Source organism: Odontesthes bonariensis, chromosome 11 (assembly GCF_027942865.1).
Source record: "Odontesthes bonariensis isolate fOdoBon6 chromosome 11, fOdoBon6.hap1, whole genome shotgun sequence".
NCBI lineage: Eukaryota > Metazoa > Chordata > Actinopteri > Atheriniformes > Atherinopsidae > Odontesthes > Odontesthes bonariensis.
Window position 1 is genome coordinate 3,463,561 of NC_134516.1, and position 12,617 is coordinate 3,476,177.

The 12,617-nt window shown below is 48.2% G+C and overlaps 2 protein-coding genes across 2 annotated transcripts in view; one reads left to right on the plus strand and one right to left on the minus strand.

Moving 5' to 3' along the window:
• The window catches only part of LOC142391162 (NACHT, LRR and PYD domains-containing protein 3-like), a 355,109-nt gene that overhangs the window by 193,352 nt on the left and 149,140 nt on the right, over positions 1–12,617 (minus strand). The gene's annotated exons all lie outside the window — the stretch shown is intronic.
• The window catches only part of LOC142391489 (BCL-6 corepressor-like), a 96,154-nt gene that overhangs the window by 4,240 nt on the left and 79,297 nt on the right, over positions 1–12,617 (plus strand). The gene's annotated exons all lie outside the window — the stretch shown is intronic.

Here is a 12,617-nt window from a genome sequence, read left to right on the forward strand (position 1 = left end):
GTCGGGGGTTAACCGCACCCTACCAGGTGAGGGTCGAGGGTTAACCCTACCCTACCAGGTGAGGGTCAGGGGTTAACCCTACCCTACCAGGTGAGGGTCAGGGGTTAACCCTACTCTACCAGGTGAGGGTTAGAGGTTAACCCTACCCTACCATGTGAGGGTTTGGGGTTAACCCTACCCTACCAGGTGAGGGTTAGGGGTTAACCCTACCCTACCAGGTGAGGGTCCGGGGTTAACCCTACTCTACCAGGTGAGGGTTTGGGGTTAACCTTACCCTACCAGGTGAGGGTCGGGGGTTAACCCTACTCTACCCTACCAGGTGAGGGTCGGGGGTCAACCGTACCCTACCAGGTGAGGGTTTGGGGTTAACCCTACTCTACCCTACCAGGTGAGGGTCAGGGGTTAACCCTACCCTACCAGGTGAGGTTTAGGGGTTAACCCTACTCTACCCTACCAGGTGAGGGTCGGGGGTTAACGCTACCCTGCCATCAGCAGACTGAGCACGGTTTAGAGCCTTGGCCTGATAGCCGATGTTCAGGGTCCAGAAAGCAGAGCTTTTTCCACTCAAACTGAATAATTGAGCATTTATTTAACATGAAAAACTACACCTTTAAGGTTCATAAAACACAAGGAAAAAACCCTGAAAAGAGCAACAGAGGCACAATGGGAGGAACTCTGGCTGGATGGGCAGAATGTGCACGGTTCTGTGCTCCTGTGAGGCTCTTCCTCTTTAAACTGAGTCCTCACTCCGGCTGTTGTTCTGGGAGAACATGTCCCCACAAGCATACAAAGCCCTCCAGCACACACACACACACACACACGCACACGTGGGTGTCCTCCGGCGCTCGGCGATAAGCGGCGTTATTGAAATCCCAGCTCGCTAACAGCCATCCATTACCGGCTCTGTGTGTGTCGGGCTGACGCCTTTCCTCTCCGCCGGATTACGAGTTCCCCGGGAACAGCGGAGACGTGCCTTATCAGTCCTCCGGCTGGGCGATAAAACACACACAGGTGTGTGCACGGGCAGCTGTGTGCAGCTGGAACATGTGGAAAACCAGGAAAACCAACGAGCTGTGTGCAGCTGGAACATCTGGAAAACCAGGAAAACCATGAAAACCAAAGTCTGAAAGCTGGAAATATGACCCGAGAGGAAACGGCTCAGCAGGACTTTTTGTTTAGGTTTTCTAGGTGTTTTAGATATATTTTTTAGGTGATTTAGATATTTTTTATGTGTTTTAGATGTTTTTTTTAGGTGTTTTAGGGGTTTTAGGTCTTTTAGGTGTTTGGGGGGGTTTAGGGCCTGAAACATCAACCTGACTCTGTCTGAGTTACAGCAGAAGATGGATGAATGTTGGTCTTTATGCCTTTAAGTGTTTGCAGTTTCACGGATCGGTTTCAGCTCAGTGAAATAAAGAAAATCAGCTGACGAACAGACAGGAAACTGAAGAGGAGCTGTGGGGGGAATCCACCCTGAATGGTTGCTTTGTAGTCTGGCTGCAGGATTCTGGCCAATAAACCAGTTATTCTGATAAATATTAAGGTCACGGTTATTTATCAGGATTATTCACAGATTTGAGTGAAAGTTTCTTCCTCTCTGTGAGCAGAACTCTGCTTCCATCCTCACTGAGCTGCATTCCTGCTGCTTCTCATCAGAACCAAACTGGTGGTCCAGATAAACTCAGAGCATCTCTGACAATAAAAAGCTTCTAACAGGATAAACCAGCAGGGCCTGATAACTGAAGGCTCTGCCTCCCAAACTGGCAGCTGGTTCCACAGAGAGGGGCCTGATAACTGAAGGCTCTGCCTCCCAAACTGGCAGCTGGTTTCACAGAGGGGGCCTGATAACTGAAGGCTCTGCCTCCCAAACTGGCAGCTGGTTCCACAGAGAGGGGCCTGATAACTGAAGGCTCTGCCTCCCAAACTGGCAGCTGGTTCCACAGAGAGGGGCCTGATAACTGAAGGCTCTGCCTCCCAAACTGGCAGCTGGTTCCACAGAGAGGGGCCTGATAACTGAAGGCTCTGCCTCCCAAACTGGCAGCTGGTTCCTCAGAGAGGGGCCTGATAACTGAAGGCTCTGCCTCCCAAACTGGCAGCTGGTTCCACAGAGAGGGGCCTGATAACTGAAGGCTCTGCCTCCCAAACTGGCAGCTGGTTCCACAGAGAGGAGCCTGATAACTGAAGGCTCTGCCTCCCAAACTGGCAGCTGGTTCCTCAGAGAGGGGCCTGATAACTGAAGGCTCTGCCTCCCAAACTGGCAGCTGGTTCCACAGAGAGGGGCCTGATAACTGAAGGCTCTGCCTCCCAAACTGGCAGCTGGTCCCACAGAGAGTAGCCTGATAACTGAAGGCTCTGCCTCCCAAACTGGCAGCCGGTTCCACAGAGAGGGGCCTGATAACTGAAGGCTCTGCCTCCTAAACTGGCAGCTGGTTCCACAGAGAGGGGCCTGATAACTGAAGGCTCTGCCTCCCAAACTGGCAGCTGGATCCACAGAGAGGGGCCTGATAACTGAAGGCTCTGCCTCCCAAACTGGCAGCTGGTTCCACAGAGAGGGACCTGATAACTGAAGGCTCTGCCTCCCAAACTGGCAGCTGGTTTCACAGAGAGGGGCCTGATAACTGAAGGCTCTGCCTCCTAAACTGGCAGCTGGTTCCACAGAGAGGGGCCTGATAACTGAAGGCTCTGCCTCCCAAACTGGCAGCTGGTTCCACAGAGAGGGGCCTGATAACTGAAGGCTCTGCCTCCCAAACTGGCAGCTGGTTCCACAGAGAGGGGCCTGATAACTGAAGGCTCTGCCTCCCAAACTGGCAGCTGGTTCCACAGAGAGGGGCCTGATAACTGAAGGCTCTGCCTCCCAAACTGGCAGCTGGTTCCTCAGAGAGGGGCCTGATAACTGAAGGCTCTGCCTCCCAAACTGGCAGCTGGTTCCACAGAGAGGGGCCTGATAACTGAAGGCTCTGCCTCCCAAACTGGCAGCTGGTTCCACAGAGAGGAGCCTGATAACTGAAGGCTCTGCCTCCCAAACTGGCAGCTGGTTCCACAGAGAGGGGCCCGATAACTGAAGGCTCTGCCTCCCAAACTGGCAGCTGGTTCCTCAGAGAGGGGCCTGATAACTGAAGGCTCTGCCTCCCAAACTGGCAGCTGGTTCCACAGAGAGGGGCCTGATAACTGAAGGCTCTGCCTCCCAAACTGGCAGCTGGTTCCACAGAGAGGGGCCTGATAACTGAAGGCTCTGCCTCCCAAACTGGCAGCTGGTTCCACAGAGAGGGGCCTGATAACTGAAGGCTCTGCCTCCCAAACTGGCAGCTGGTTCCACAGAGAGGGGCCTGATAACTGAAGGCTCTGCCTCCCAAACTGGCAGCTGGTTCCTCAGAGAGGGGCCTGATAACTGAAGGCTCTGCCTCCCAAACTGGCAGCTGGTTCCACAGAGAGGGGCCTGATAACTGAAGGCTCTGCCTCCCAAACTGGCAGCTGGTTCCTCAGAGAGGGGCCTGATAACTGAAGGCTCTGCCTCCCAAACTGGCAGCTGGTTCCACAGAGAGGGGCCTGATAACTGAAGGCTCTGCCTCCCAAACTGGCAGCCGGTTCCACAGAGAGGGGCCTGATAACTGAAGGCTCTGCCTCCCAAACTGGCAGCTGGTTCCTCAGAGAGGGGCCTGATAACTGAAGGCTCTGCCTCCCAAACTGGCAGCCGGTTCCACAGAGAGGGGCCTGATAACTGAAGGCTCTGCCTCCCAAACTGGCAGCCGGTTCCACAGAGAGGGGCCTGATAACTGAAGGCTCTGCCTCCCAAACTGGCAGCCGGTTCCACAGAGAGGGGCCTGATAACTGAAGGCTCTGCCTCCCAAACTGGCAGCTGGTCCCACAGAGAGGGGCCTGATAACTGAAGGCTCTGCCTCCCAAACTGGCAGCTGGTCCCACAGAGAGGGGCCTGATAACTGAAGGCTGTGCCTCCCAAACTGGCAGCTGGTTCCACAGAGAGGGGCCTGATAACTGAAGGCTCTGCCTCCCAAACTGGCAGCTGGTTCCACAGAGAGGGGCCTGATAACTGAAGGCTCTGCCTCCCAAACTGGCAGCTGGTTCCACAGAGAGGGGCCTGATAACTGAAGGCTGTGCCTCCCAAACTGGCAGCTGGTTCCACAGAGAGGGGCCTGATAACTGAAGGCTCTGCCTCCCAAACTGGCAGCCGGTTCCACAGAGAGGGGCCTGATAACTGAAGGCTCTGCCTCCCAAACTGGCAGCCGGTTCCACAGAGAGGGGCCTGATAACTGAAGGCTCTGCCTCCCAAACTGGCAGCTGGTCCCACAGAGAGGGGCCTGATAACTGAAGGCTCTGCCTCCCAAACTGGCAGCTGGTCCCACAGAGAGGGGCCTGATAACTGAAGGCTGTGCCTCCCAAACTGGCAGCTGGTTCCACAGAGAGGGGCCTGATAACTGAAGGCTCTGCCTCCCAAACTGGCAGCTGGTTCCACAGAGAGGGGCCTGATAACTGAAGGCTCTGCCTCCCAAACTGGCAGCTGGTTCCACAGAGAGGGGCCTGATAACTGAAGGCTGTGCCTCCCAAACTGGCAGCTGGTTCCACAGAGAGGGGCCTGATAACTGAAGGCTGTGCCTCCCAAACTGGCAGCTGGTTCCACAGAGAGGGGCCTGATAACTGAAGGCTCTGCCTCCCAAACTGGCAGCTGGTTCCACAGAGAGGGGCCTGATAACCGAAGGCTCTGCCTCCCAAAAAATAACCTTTAGAGTTTCTCAGAGTTTCTCTTTGGACATTTTCTGCTTCTTCCTTCATCTTCAGTCCAGTCCTTGGACCTGAGCATCATTCATCCTCCTCCTCCTCCTCCTCCTCCTCCTCCTCCTCCTCCTCCTCCTCCTCCTCTTCCTTCTTCTCCTCCTTCTCTTCTTCCTCCTCTTCCTTCTTCTCCTCTTCCTCCTCCTCCTCCTCTTCCTTCTTCTCCTCCTCCTCCTCCTCCTCCTCCTTCTCCTCCTCCTTCCCCTATTACTCCTCATCTTCCTTCACCTCCTTCTTCTCCTTCTCCACCTCCTCCTTCTCCTCTTCCTCCTCCTCTTCCTTTTTCTCCTCCTCTTCCTCCTCCTCTTCACCTCCTTCTCCCCCTGCTCCTCCTCCTCCTCTTCCTCCTGCTCCTTCTCCTCCTCCTTTTCCCCTGCTCCTCCTCCTTTTCCTCCTTATCCTCCTCCTCCTTCTCTTCCTCCTTCTTCTCCTCCTCCTCTTCACCTCCTTCTCCCCTTCTTCTCCTCCTTCTCCCCCTGCTCCTCCTCCTCCTTCTCCCCTGCTCCTCCTCCTTTTCCTCCTTCTCCTCCTTTTCCTCCTTCTCCTCCTTCTCTTCCTCCTTCTCCTCTTCCTCCTGCTTCTCCTTCTCCTCATCTTCCTTCTCCTCCTCCTCCTTTTTCTCCTCTTCCTCTTCCTTCTTCTCCTCCTCCTCCCCCTGCTCCTCCTCCTCTTTCTCCTTCTCCTCCTCCTTCTCCTCCTCTTCCTTATCCTTCTCTTCCTCCTGCTCCTCCTTCTTCTCCTCCTCCTTTTTCTTCTGCTCTTTCTCCTCCTTCTCCTCCTCCTTGTCCTCATCTTCCTTCCCCTGCTCCTCCTCCTTTTCCTCCTTCTCCTCCTCCTCCTCCTTCTCCTCCTTCTCTTCCTCCTTCTTCTCCTCCTCCTCTTCCTCCTGCTTCTCCTCCTCCTCCCCCTGCTCCTCCTCCTTCTCCTCCTCTTCCTTATTCTTCTCTTCCTCTTCCTCCTGCTTCTCCTTCTCCTCATCTTCCTTCTCCTCCTCCTTCTCCTCCTCTTCCTCCTGCTCCTCCTTCTCCTCATCTTCCTCCTCCTCCTCCTCCTCTTCCTCCTCCTCCTCCTTTTTCTCCTCTTCCTCTTCCTCCTCCTCCTCCTTTTTCTCCTCTTCCTCTTCCTTCTTCTCCTCCTCCTCCCCCTGCTCCTCCTCCTCTTCCTCCTTATCCTCCTCCTTCTCCTCCTCTTCCTTATCCTTCCCTTCCTCCTTCTTCTCCTCCTCCTTTTTCTCTTCCTCTTCCTCCTCCTCTTCCTCCTGCTCCTCCTTCTTCTCCTCCTCCTTTTTCTTCTGCTCTTTCTCCTCCTTCTCCTCCTCCTGCTTCTCCTCCTCCCTCTCCTCCTCCTCCTCCTGCTTCTCTTCCTCCTCCTCCTCCTTCTCCTCCTCCCTCTTCACCTCCTCCTCCTGCTCCTCCTCCTCCTCCTCCTCCTCCTTCTCCTCCTCCCTCTTCACCTCCTGCTCCTCCTTCTTCTCCTCCTCCTCTTGCTCCTTCTCCTCCTCCTCCTGCTCCTCCTCCTCCTCCCTCTTCTCCTCCTCCTCCTGCTCCTCCTTCTCCTCCTCCTCCTGCTCCTTCTCCTCCTCCCTCTTCACCTCCTCCTGCTCCTTCTCCTCCTCCCTCTTCACCTCCTCCTCCTGCTCCTCCTCCTCCTCCTTCTTCTCTTCCTCCTCCTCCTCCTTCTCCTCCTCCCTCTTCACCTCCTCCTCCTGCTTCTCTTCCTCCTTCTCCTCCTCCCTCTCCTCCTCCTGCTCCTCCTCCTCCTCCTCCTCCTTCACCTCCTCCTCCTCCCTCTTCTCCTCCTCCCTCTTCACCTCCTCCTCCTCCTTCTTCTCCTCCTCCTCTTGCTCCTTCTCCTCCTCCCTCTTCACCTCCTTCTCCTCCTCCTCCTCCCTCTTCTCCTCCTCCTCCTTCTTCTCTTCCTCCTCCTCCTCCTTCTCCTCCTCCCTCTTCACCTCCTCCTCCTGCTTCTCTTCCTCCTGCTCCTCCTCCTCCTCCTCCTTCACCTCCTCCTCCTCCCTCTTCTCCTCCTCCCTCTTCACCTCCTCCTCCTCCTTCTTCTCCTCCTCCCTCTTCACCTCCTTCTCCTCCTCCTCCTCCCTCTTCTCCTCCTCCTCCTCCTCCTCCTCCTCCTTCACCTGCTCCTCCTTCTCTTCCTCTTCCTCCTCCTCCCTCTTCTCCTCCTTCTCCTCCTCCCTCTTCACCTCCTCCTGCTCCTCCTCCTCCTCCTCCTTCACCTCCTCCTCCTCCTCTCAGCTGGATCATTTCCTAATGGCCCCGTGGCTGATGGCCAATCAGAGACGCTTCACAACGCCGTGTGACAGGAAATTCAATTAGGCTGCTCTTTTACTTCAGTGATGCTCTCTCTCTTTTCCACCATGTTTTTTCTTTGTCTCTCGGCCTCTTTGTTTGTTCCGGTCCTCTGTTTCCTGGGTCTGTCGGCGGGCAGAGAAGGAGCAGCTCCTGTCTCAGTTCTGTCCAGGAAAAGAGAAGATCATTAAACAACTTCTAAAAAGCGGTTAAACTGGGTCTAAAAAGCGGTTAAACTGGGTCTATAAAAGCTGTTAAACTGGGTCTATAAAAGCAGTTAAACTGGGTCTAAAAAGCAGTTAAACTGGGTCTAAAAAGCAGTTAAACTGGGTCTATAAAAGCAGTTAAACTGGGTCTATAAAAGCAGTTAAACTGGGTCTATAAAAGCGGTTAAACTGGGTCTATAAAAGCAGTTAAACTGGGTCTAAAAAGCAGTTAAACTGGGTCTATAAAAGCGGTTAAACTGGGTCTAAAAAGCAGTTAAACTGGGTCTATAAAAGCAGTTAAACTGGGTCTATAAAAGCAGTTAAACTGGGTCTAAAAAGCAGTTAAACTGGGTCTAAAAAGCAGTTAAACTGGGCCTATAAAAGCAGTTAAACTGGGTCTATAAAAGCAGTTAAACTGGGTCTAAAAAGCAGTTAAACTGGGTCTATAAAAGCAGTTAAACTGGGTCTATAAAAGTAGTTAAACTGGGTCTATAAAAGCAGTTAAACTGGGTCTAAAAAGCGGTTAAACTGGGTCTATAAAAGCTGTTAAACTGGGTCTATAAAAGCAGTTAAACTGGGTCTAAAAAGCAGTTAAACTGGGTCTAAAAAGCAGTTAAACTGGGTCTATAAAAGCGGTTAAACTGGGTCTATAAAAGCAGTTAAACTGGGTCTAAAAAGCAGTTAAACTGGGTCTATAAAAGCAGTTAAACTGGGTCTATAAAAGTAGTTAAACTGGGTCTATAAAAGCAGTTAAACTGGGTCTATAAAAGCAGTTAAACTGGGTCTAAAAAGCAGTTAAACTGGGTCTATAAAAGCAGTTAAACTGGGTCTAAAAAGCAGTTAAACTGGGTCTATAAATGCAGTTAAACTGGGTCTATAAAAGCAGTTAAACTGGGTCTATAAAAGCAGTTAAACTGGGTCTATAAAAGCAGTTAAACGTGGTTTATAAAAGCAGTTAAACTGGGTTTATAAAAGCAGTTAAACTGGGTCTATAAAAGCAGTTAAACTGGGTCTAAAAAGCAGTTAAACTGGGTCTATAAAAGCAGTTAAACTGGGCCTATAAAAGCAGTTAAACTGGGCCTATAAAAGCAGTTAAACTGGGTCTATAAAAGCAGTTAAACTGGGTCTAAAAAGCAGTTAAACTGGGTCTATAAAAGCAGTTAAACTGGGTCTATAAAAGCAGTTAAACTGGGCCTATAAAAGCAGTTAAACTGGGTCTATAAAAGCAGTTAAACTGGGTCTAAAAAGCAGTTAAACTGGGTCTATAAAAGCAGTTAAACTGGGTCTATAAAAGCAGTTAAACTGGGTCTATAAAAGCAGTTAAACTGGGTCTATAAAAGCGGTTAAACTGGGTCTATAAAAGCGGTTAACTGGGTCTATAAAAGCAGTTAAACTGGGTCTATAAAAGCGGTTAAACTGGGTCTATAAAAGCGGTTAAACTGGGTCTATAAAAGCGGTTAACTGGGTCTATAAAAGCAGTTAAACTGGGTCTATAAAAGCAGTTAAACTGGGTCTATAAAAGCAGTTAAACTGGGTCTATAAAAGCAGTTAAACTGGGTCTATAATAGCAGTTAAACTGGGTCTATAAAAGCAGTTAAACTGGGTCTATAAAAGCAGTTAAACTGGGTCTATAAAAGCAGTTAAACTGGTTCTATAAAAGCTGTTAAACTGGTTCTATAAAAGCAGTTAAACTGGGTCTATAAAAGCGGTTAAACTGGGTCTATAAAAGCGGTTAAACTGGGTCTATAAAAGCGGTTAAACTGGGTCTATAAAAGCGGTTAAACTGGGCCTATAAAAGTAGTTAAACTGGGTCTAAAAGAGTTGTTAAACTGGGTCTATAAAAGCAGCTAAACTGGGTCTATAAAAGCAGTTAAACTGGGTCTATAAAAGCGGTTAAACTGGGCCTATAAAAGCAGTTAAACTGGGTCTAAAAAGCAGTTAAACTGGGTCTATAAAAGCGGTTAAACTGGGTCTATAAAAGCAGTTAAACTGGGTCTATAAAAGCAGTTAAACTGGGTCTAAAAAGCAGTTAAACTGGGTCTAAAAAAGCAGTTAAACTGGGTCTATAAAAGCAGTTAAACTGGGTCTATAAAAGCAGTTAAACTGGGTCTAAAAAGCAGTTAAACTGGGTCTAAAAAGCAGTTAAACTGGGTCTATAAAAGCAGTTAAACTGGGTCTAAAAAGCAGTTAAACTGGGTCTAAAAAGCAGTTAAACTGGGTCTATAAAAGCAGTTAAACTGGGTCTATAAAAGCAGTTAAACTTGGTCTATAAAAGCAGTTAAACTGGGTCTATAAAAGCAGTTAAACTGGGTCTATAAAAGCAGTTAAACTGGGTCTATAAAAGCAGTTAAACTGGGTCTATAAAAGCGTTTAAACTGGGTCTAAAAAGCAGTTAAACTGGGTCTATAAAAGCGGTTAAACTGGGTCTAAAAAGCGGTTAAACTGGGTCTATAAAAGCAGTTAAACTGGGTTTATAAAAGCAGTTAAACTGGGTCTATAAAAGCAGGTAAACTGGGTCTATAAAAGCAGGTAAACTGGGTCTAAAAAGCGGTTAAACTGGGTCTATAAAAGCAGTTAAACTGGGTTTATAAAAGCAGTTAAACTGGGTCTATAAAAGCAGTTAAACTGGGTCTATAAAAGCAGTTAAACTGGGTCTATAAAAGCAGGTAAACTGGGTCTATAAAAGCAGTTAAACTGGGTCTATAAAAGCAGGTAAACTGGGTCTAAAAAGCGGTTAAACTGGGTCTATAAAAGCAGTTAAACTTGGTCTAAAAAGCGGTTAAACTGGGTCTATAAAAGCAGGTAAACTGGGTCTAAAAAGCTGTTAAACTGGGTCTATAAAAGCTGTTAAACTGGGTTTATAAAAGCAGTTAAACTGGGTCTATAAAAGCAGTTAAACTGGGTTTATAAAAGCAGTTAAACTGGGTCTATAAAAGCGGTTAAACTGGGTTTATAAAAGCAGTTAAACTGGGTCTATAAAAGCAGGTAAACTGGGTCTAAAAAGCGGTTGAACTGGGTCTATAAAAGCAGGTAAACTGGGTCTAAAAAGCGGTTAAACTGGGCTTATAAAAGCAGTTAAACTGGGTTTATAAAAGCAGTTAAACTGGGTCTATAAAAGCAGTTAAACTGGGTTTATAAAAGCAGTTAAACTGGGTCTATAAAAGCAGGTAAACTGGGTCTAAAAAGCGGTTAAACTGGGCTTATAAAAGCAGTTAAACTGGGTTTATAAAAGCGGTTAAACTGGGCTTATAAAAGCAGTTAAACTGGGTCTATAAAAGCAGTTAAACTGGGTCTATAAAAGCAGGTAAACTGGGTCTAAAAAGCGGTTAAACTGGGTCTATAAAAGCAGTTAAACTGGGTCTATAAAAGCGGAAGATGATGGATGGATGTTAATCTTCAACTAAAAACCTAGAATAAGACCTAGGGGTGTCACTTCTTGTTTGGCCACTCTCATATCTTCATGGCGGTATCCATCTGAGGTGCTGTCAGCCCCCACAGGCGGCCATTTAAATGCTGATTAGTTAAATGAGAGGACGAAGCACCAAAAAACATAGATATCAAAGTACAGGTGAAAAGCTCAGACAACAGTTACACTGGACAAATCTTCATAACTTATTTAACATTCAGTTTCAGTCTATCACAAAGCAGATCTCTGTTTCACTTTTCTACAGCAGAGCAAAGCTAAAGTACGAACAACAGCACCAACACAACCAAGAGCAGATCACGTCTCGGATTGTTCCACATATTTATGAGATGGCCCCCGAGTGGCAGTAAAGCATTATGACATATAAGTGAGGCGCAAACGGAGAGCACATGGAGCAAAACTGTCCAATGTTAAAATCATTGGGGTTGATATGGTGCCCTGTCTGCAGAATTTGTTGCTCGTTTGCGTCACAATAAACAGAATCACAAAATTTTGCATCATATAAAAAAAGTGTTTTTTTTATTATGATAAATATCCAGTGAGAACAAATTGTCAGAATGTTACTGATGAATAATCTTGTTTGTTTGTTTTTTGTTTTTTAATATACAATATGTTACAGTTACACTTTATTACCCCTTTTACAGTGAAGACAGTAAATGCTATTTCCTTGTTTCAATCTTGCATGACATGTGCACGCCGTGAATTAGAAAGCGCCGATAACATTACATCCACATTGCTTCGTTATCTCAAGCCCCGCAAAAAACTCCCCAAGCTTTAATGTATATTTACTTCTTGGTCTGACCACTCCGGAAAAAAAATCCCAATTTTAAAAAACAACAACAACAAAAAAAATAAAGAACCCCAAATAAAAACTTTCAATGCCAAAACATGACAAAATGAAGGCGTGAGAATACATTTCACCCCCCAAACCACCACCTGTTACTACCAAAATGCTGCAGTTTAAAGTAGGCGCTGTTCACAGATGATAACACACTTCATACCAAATATTGCACAACTACTTTCTGTTTCTGAGCTTAGTTATAAATACAAAGTGTGTAATTTAAAAAAAAAAAAGGTTTTCCTTCTCCTTCTCTTCTCTTCCCTTCTTCTTCCCTTTCTCTCTTTCTTTTCCTTTCTCCCTTTCCTTATAGTGACATACGTTCAAGTGCATCAGAAAACAGACATTTTGCTGTTCAATCATAATCTTGTTGTTTAAACTTGGTACCTTTTTGATTTTAGAGTTCCAAATGCATCTCAACGTGGTTTCTAAATCTGGTACCAAGATTCAAGATAATTCAGGACTGCATACTTAAAGGCCCGGTCACACATGTCCTCCACGGGCATATCGCGGCCGAATCACGGCCAAAACTGTCTGCCCGTGAAGCAGACGCTGTTGGACGCTTTGAGGTCGCGATTGAGACGCGATACAGCCGTACTTCACCCGTCGTTACACGCGGTAAGAAATTCACACGCGGTTGGCCGCGCGAAAAAGTTTTGGGCTGCCCAAAACTTTAGACCGCGGGTAATCGCGGGCGGTACACATTGTACACACGCGGTAAAGACGCGGTACAGACGCGGAACGAACGTGCTGGGACGTGCTACGGCCGCGGTGAAGACGTGGTTACACGCGGTAGGATCAGCGGGTAATCGCGGGTGGAGCACGGTCATAACACGTTTGTTCCGTGTCTGTACCGCGTTGTTATCACGTGCATTAGCGTGTGTACCGCGTGTAAGCACGGACAAACGCCTTTCTCCGCGATTTGCCGAGCATTCGTCAGTTGTGCTCCAGACGTCAAGGGGTGAACATGGATCCCCGTCACAGTAATGACCTCGCCTTGCTGCTCCAGCAGCATCAGAACCAAGTGTTACAGATCCATCAGCTCCTCATTGACCGAA